The 6,309-nt window shown below is 45.2% G+C and overlaps 2 pseudogenes; both read left to right on the top strand.

Moving 5' to 3' along the window:
- Positions 1 to 4,350: 4,350 nt before the first annotated feature.
- On the top strand, positions 4,351 to 4,885 carry LOC147428414 (large ribosomal subunit protein uL5 pseudogene; annotated as a pseudogene).
- Positions 4,886 to 5,479: 594 nt separating this feature from the next.
- On the top strand, positions 5,480 to 5,920 carry LOC147428413 (large ribosomal subunit protein uL15x pseudogene; annotated as a pseudogene).
- The last annotated feature ends 389 nt before the right edge of the window (positions 5,921 to 6,309 follow it).

Here is a 6,309-nt window from a genome sequence, read left to right as displayed (position 1 = left end):
AAAACTTTAGCAGATGTTTAGAAGGCCATAATTTGTTTGCGGCAAATTTCAATCTCTTTTGAGCTTGTGTCTGCTCAGGACAAGGTGGTAAAGAAATCTTGCTAGTTGGCATGGATGAGGGAAAGGGTTGCATCGTATTGACATCGCATTTTTTTGCAGATGATAGAGACTTGCCAAACCAAGAGCTACCATGTATGTCCACTAGGAGGAGAGCTAACAAGTGAGAAAAGATGCTTAGATATTCTCTCTCTCTCTCTCTCTCTCTCTCTCTCTCTCTCTCTCTCTCTCTCTCCCTCTCTCTCTCTCCTCTCAAAAAAAAAAAAGAGAAACAATATCACTATCACCGACTTTTCTCATCATATACAAAAGATCTTTACAACAAAATGTTGAGGTTGGAGAATCCCCAAGAAAAAGTCTTTTCACTTTCAGGGACCAAAGCTGACTAGATTTACTTCAATCTTTGACTTATTTTTCTTCTCTTTCACTTCACCTTGCACATTCTCCCACTTAAGTTTTAGTCCTCATGAAAACCAAGCCAACGTGTGAGCACAATTAAACTACCTTGTAGGATATGTTCTCTCTCTCTCTCTCTCTCTCTCTCTCTCTCTCTCTCTCTCTCTCTCTCTCTCTCTCTCTCTCTCTCACACACACACACACACACACACACACACACACACACACACACACACACACACACACAAACGTGTACACACACACACACACACACAACTCTCTGAAAAATTCTGCGTCTCTTTCAAAAAAAAAATTCAATAAAAAGATCCTTCTATTAGTTACTGAAACTGCCCATAGGGCTACAACCACCTCTTCAAGAGAGGGCTACAACAACCATGATGGGAGACTCTCCCAATGAAAAAAACAGCATATGTACAATGGGGCTAAATCAAGAAATGGGGGAGGGAAAAGCCACACAGGTGGTCGGTAATTCCATTAGAGTATACCCTAGACCATGGTGTAAAAAGGCCCAGGACGCCAGAGTCGAAGGAAAGCCTCTCTGCGCTCCCACATGCGGTCGGAGCTGCCATGTAGTCCCTCAAGCTGTTCTCTGAGAGTATGGATAATTTCTAGCCAAAAATCGCGAACAGTCTCTGTTGTTGGCACAGGGCGAGCCTCAAAGATGCGGAAGCAACGGGCCCTCCTAATGAACCAGAGTGTCATGCCACTGATGAGCTCCCAACACTCCTCTCTCTCACTGCACCAATCCTGTGGAGAAGCTTTGTATAGCAGGCTAGAGTGCGTCCCTTTCAATTTTTAGATTTCAAGTCTGCTAAAATATAATGCTAAGAGCCGATTGAAAACTCAAAACAACCAATTGAAGGGAGGGAAAGAAGGAAAAAATTCGGTTTGAAAATTCAAGAAAATAGAGTTCAATTGTAAAAAATGCCGTTATTCTGAGAAATTTCCTCTCTGGATGTTTGTGTAATTAATTTTTCCCGAACACTATTTGAAGCATGTGAACCAATGCGCTCTCTCTCTCTCTCTCTCTCTCTCTCTCTCTCTCTCTCTTCTCTCTCTCTCTCTCTCTCTCTCTCTCTCTCTCTCTCTCTCTCTCTCTCTCTCTCTCTCTCTCTCTCTCTCTCTCTCTCTCTCTCTCTCTCTTTGACACACTGAGCATACACTCATTAGAAGTATAACAAGATGACATTTGTCAAAAAATGATTCGCAGATAAAACCCAGCAGCGGTACCAGAAAGTAAAACTTACTTTAGCAGCACTACATTCCAGAGAGACACCTACCTAAGATTATTTAAGCTAATTCTCTGGAATCTCAACATCCCCAATCGTCAATCTCTGTTTGTAAATCCTTGGGATCCTTGCCATTCACAGAGCAACCCACACAAACGCAGTACCAACAATTTCCTGTACTATGCCAGCAAGCTCCTTTTCCATTGAACTGGGATGCATCACACAGGCAATCTCAATCACATCATCGAAAGAAATGTTGCCATTGTGCTTGATGTTCTTAAATGTATAATGAGAAGGAAAAGGAGTCTGCAGGTCAGAAACTAGCTAAGAGCTCATGGGACACACTACCATGGAGCAAAACCCTGTTGCGAATGCTAGGACTGAGGGGCAAGCAGAAGAAGAAGAAAACTCAATCGAGTGCTGCAGCGGCTTGCATGGTCAGATTAGTAGGAGGAATTTTCACAATGCAATTATGAGAGTAGCCAGCAAGTAGGCCTCTCTAATCTTAGAACAAATAAAAATGTTGCAAAGTCATCGACATTTGTAAGATGAAAAGTAAACAATTTGTAAAGTTGTGAAGAATTTGAAGATAGTGAAGCATATGGAAGGTCGAACGTGTTCCAAGTTAACCTTACCGGATATTTTTGGAGGCGTTGAGACCTCTCAAAGACTCTGCACAATGTGAAGTAGCAAAATTGGCCAACTATGAAGGGCGAGATATTGATGCCATGATAGAGTGAGCAAAGTGAGAGTGTAGGTGAGGCCAAAGCACAGGGCAGGTCTCTAGCCAGCAAATGCCATTGGATGAGTGACTGATCTGTTGGGTAATAGCTGCTCCATTGATGGAACCTGAGAACACATTGATGCAATGTTGGAGAAGGCAAGGTTGATTTTACATACAGAGGATGACAAGAGTGAGATTACATCTATGAGGGAGATGAAAAAATTCTACTAAAAAGATTGTAAGATACAACATGTAAAAGTTATAGCTACACGGTCCAAGCATAGCTATAGCAGTCCAGCTCATTCAATCGATTCTAGTGCCTGCGAGGTATGGTGTGAGCCAGAGAAGGTGGGGGCGTGTCCTCTTTGGTCCATTTTCTCAATTATTTTAAAAGAACATATATAAGCTAGCATAAGCATTTAGATTAAAAAGGGAGCATTTAGACAAAAATGGGCCTTTGGAAGGTGAAGAGCCTGAAATAGAACCACAAAAGGTAGGCTATGGGGCCCATCTTCTCACTGTCGCGGGTTGAAGTAGGTGTAGGGAATGTCTCCTACTGACCATTCTCGTTAATCATGGGCGATCGACGGAGGTCGAGAGCCCTGATTACGTTGGGAATGGTCAGTAGGCGACCATTCCCGGCCTTTCCCGGCCTTGAAGCGTCGGGGGGAGGGGGGCCAACACTAACGTACTGGGTTGATTAGTTAGCAGTGTACAGCCCTGACATCTAGTGCAAATTTTCCTCAAGAACCCACTGAGTCTTGATTGTGCACCACCTGTCCAATTGTGCAGTCCTGAGTGCTCTTGAATTGCGGATCAGTCATGAAATGACTGGCAATCATAATGGGCAATGGTTGGAGGAGACAATCCCTTGGAACGGGTGACAATGAGTAAATTGAGGGGATTACGAGCGTTGATGTGTTGGTAGTTGAGCGCATTCCCACTGCTGAACTAGAGTAACCTGATTAGTGAAATGGCAAGATCTTTCCATGTGCTAACTTGTCAGACATATGTGACAAACGATTGGTTAGATTCCACAATTTGCAGACGCCCTGATTGGATGGCTAGGATCTTCAGTCCCCCCAACCTTGAAGGAAGGAGGAGGACGCGAGTGTCACTGCATCCGCATAGCATCGAGGAGTATGTGTGCACATTCTCGAGAATATGACCGCGACTATTTTTGGGTTGGAATTTCTCCCTTTCCCCTTGCTTTTAACCGAATATTTTGGAAATTGAAAACGGCACGATATTAAGCTGACTGCTCACCTGTCTTTTTGACAATTTTTCTCTATTTTTGGGGCGGAATTTCTCCTTTTCCCCTTGCTTTTAACCGGCATTTTGGATTATAAGGTGACTACTCACTCCTCTCTCTCTCTCTCTCTCTCTCTCTCTCTCTCTCTCTCTCTCTCTCTCTCTCTCTCTCTCTCTCAAAACTCAACTCTTTCAAGGAGCGCACGCCGGCGACTCAACTCTCTCTCTCTCTCTCTCTCTCTCTCTCTCTCTCTCTCTCTCTCTCTCTCTCTCTCTCTCTCTCTCCTCTCTCTCTCTCTCTCTCTCTCTCTCTCTCTCTCTCTCTCTCTCTCTCTCTCTCTCTCTCTCTCTCTCTCTCTCTCTCTCTCTCTCTCTCTCTCTCTCTCTCTCTCTCTCTCTCTCTCTCTCTCTAAACTCAACTCTTTCAAGGAGCGCGCGCCGGTGCGCGCTCCTTGAAAGAGTTGAGTCGCCGGCGCGCGCTCCTTGAAAGAGTTGAGTTTTGAGAGAGAGAGAGAGAGAGAGAGAGAGAGAGAGAGAGAGAGAGAGAGAGAGAGAGAGAGAGAGAGAGAGAGAGAGAGAGAGAGAGAGAGAGAGAGAGAGAGAGAGAGAGAGAGAGAGAGAGAGAGAGAGAGAGAGAGAGAGAGCTTTTTCACAGCAGCGTATCAGCGAGATCGGTGGGGGCTTCTTATCGTCGCAACTATGGCCGTGTCAGCAGAGAAGAAGGCTGCCAACCCCATGCGGGAGATCAAAGTGCAGAAGCTTGTGCTGAACATATCAGTCGGTGAGAATGGTGATCGTCTCACAAGGGCTGCTAAGGTTCTTGAGCAACTAAGTGGGCAAACTCCAGTCTTTTCCAAGGCTTGTGAGGTCTTTTGGAATCAGGAGGAATGAAAAGATTGCCTGTTATGTAACTGTTCGGGAAGCTAAGGCCATGCAGCTCCTTGAGAGTGGCTTGAAGGTGAAAGAGTATGAGCTCATCAGAAGAAATTTCAGTGACACTGGCTGTTTTGGTTTCGGCATTCAAGAGCACATTAATCTAGGTATCAAATATGACCCATCTACTGGTATTTATGGCATGGATTTCTATGTGGGGCTTGAGCGTGCTGGCTACAGAGTCGGTAGGAGAAAGAGGTCCAAGGCACATGTTGGCCAAGGCACGGGTTGTGGCTATTACATCGTATATCGGTCTCAGGACTTGCGGCTTTGATGGCCTGAAAATTTTCAGAGCCTGAAATACTTATGTAAACGAGTTACTTTGGATAGAAATTTTGTGTGGTGGTTTTTTAGGTCTGCTTTGTGTATTGCAATGCCTACCTAGAAGTTTCAGAGTTGTATACCCAAAAGAGAGAGAGAGAGAGAGAGAGAGAGAGAGAGAGAGAGAGAGAGAGAGAGAGAGAGAGAGAGAGAGAGAGAGAGAGAGAGAGAGAGAGAGTTCCTTTGTTGGAGAGCAAGTTGGTCAATACTCACTCGTTCTTTATGGAGGAATCCATCCCATGCAGAGTGCCCCATACTATATGCCAGTTCAATCACAATATCCAGGTGTGCAGCAGGGACAACCACGATTTACACTTCCCGAGCAAGCACAACCACATTATCTTGGGGTCCCGCTATTGCAACCACAATTTTCAGGTGTTCAATCACAGTATCCGAGTGCTAGCCAGCATGCTGAGTCTCAATATCATGGCACCCAACTACCTCAGACGCAATATCCAGGTGCTCAACAGGCTCGTCCTCAGTACACTGGCCCACAACAGCAACAAAGAACTCAGCCAAGTGGCGGTTCGAGAGTAGGAAGGCCGCCATGACGACCAGGTTGAAGAATAACAGGAAGAAGAGAGGTCACATCAGTGCATGCCATGGAAGAATTGGCAAGCACAAAAAGCATCCCGAAGGTCGTGGTAATGCAGGAGGTATGCACCACCATCGCATTCTGTTCGACAAATATCACCCTAGGTACTTTGGGAAGGTAGGTATGTGCTACTTCCACAAGACAATGAACAAGTTCCACTGTCCCATTGTGAATGTGGATCATCTCTTCTCGCTTCTATCCGACTCTATGAAAGTTGCTTTGGAACGAAAGGGGCCCTTGCTGGATGTCACACCGTTCGGGTACTTCAAGGTGCTAGGTAAAGGCAATGCTCCCCCCACTCCTCTGGTCATTAAGGAAAATTTCTTCTCTAAGATTGCGGAGAAGAAGATCAAAGAGGCTGGTGGTCAGATCTTCCCTTCTATTAATGTGTAGGCGGATGATAATGCTTTTTTTGCTTCTCAATTTAGTTGTAAAGGATTTTTGTATAAGGATTTGCAGAGATGTCCCCTTCCAAAGGGATCTTGCTACGCTAGAAAATCCGCCTCCTCAATATGGCTACAGTAGAATTCTCGGTTTGTTACATTGATGGAGAAAAGGGCATCCTACGATATAGAGGCATACTGTAGCTCACCCTCCCCCGCTGATGCATGTGCGGCGGATTGCGACGATGAAGAAGACCACGTTGCCAGGGACATAGCGGTAAGCATGAGAAGCACCATCAGTATCAACACCGTGACTGCCTCTATACTCAAGGATGTTTCTGTCATGAAGACTAAACTACTATTGCAAAGCGCTAATGGGTCTCCAGGTCAAGAGACAGT

The sequence above is a fragment of the Adiantum capillus-veneris genome, chromosome 23 (assembly GCF_014529385.1).
Source record: "Adiantum capillus-veneris isolate H3 chromosome 23, ASM1452938v2, whole genome shotgun sequence".
In the NCBI taxonomy this organism is placed as follows: domain Eukaryota; kingdom Viridiplantae; phylum Streptophyta; class Polypodiopsida; order Polypodiales; family Pteridaceae; genus Adiantum; species Adiantum capillus-veneris.
Note: the sequence above shows the minus strand (reverse complement) of the source record. Positions and strands in the feature narration are given on the sequence as shown.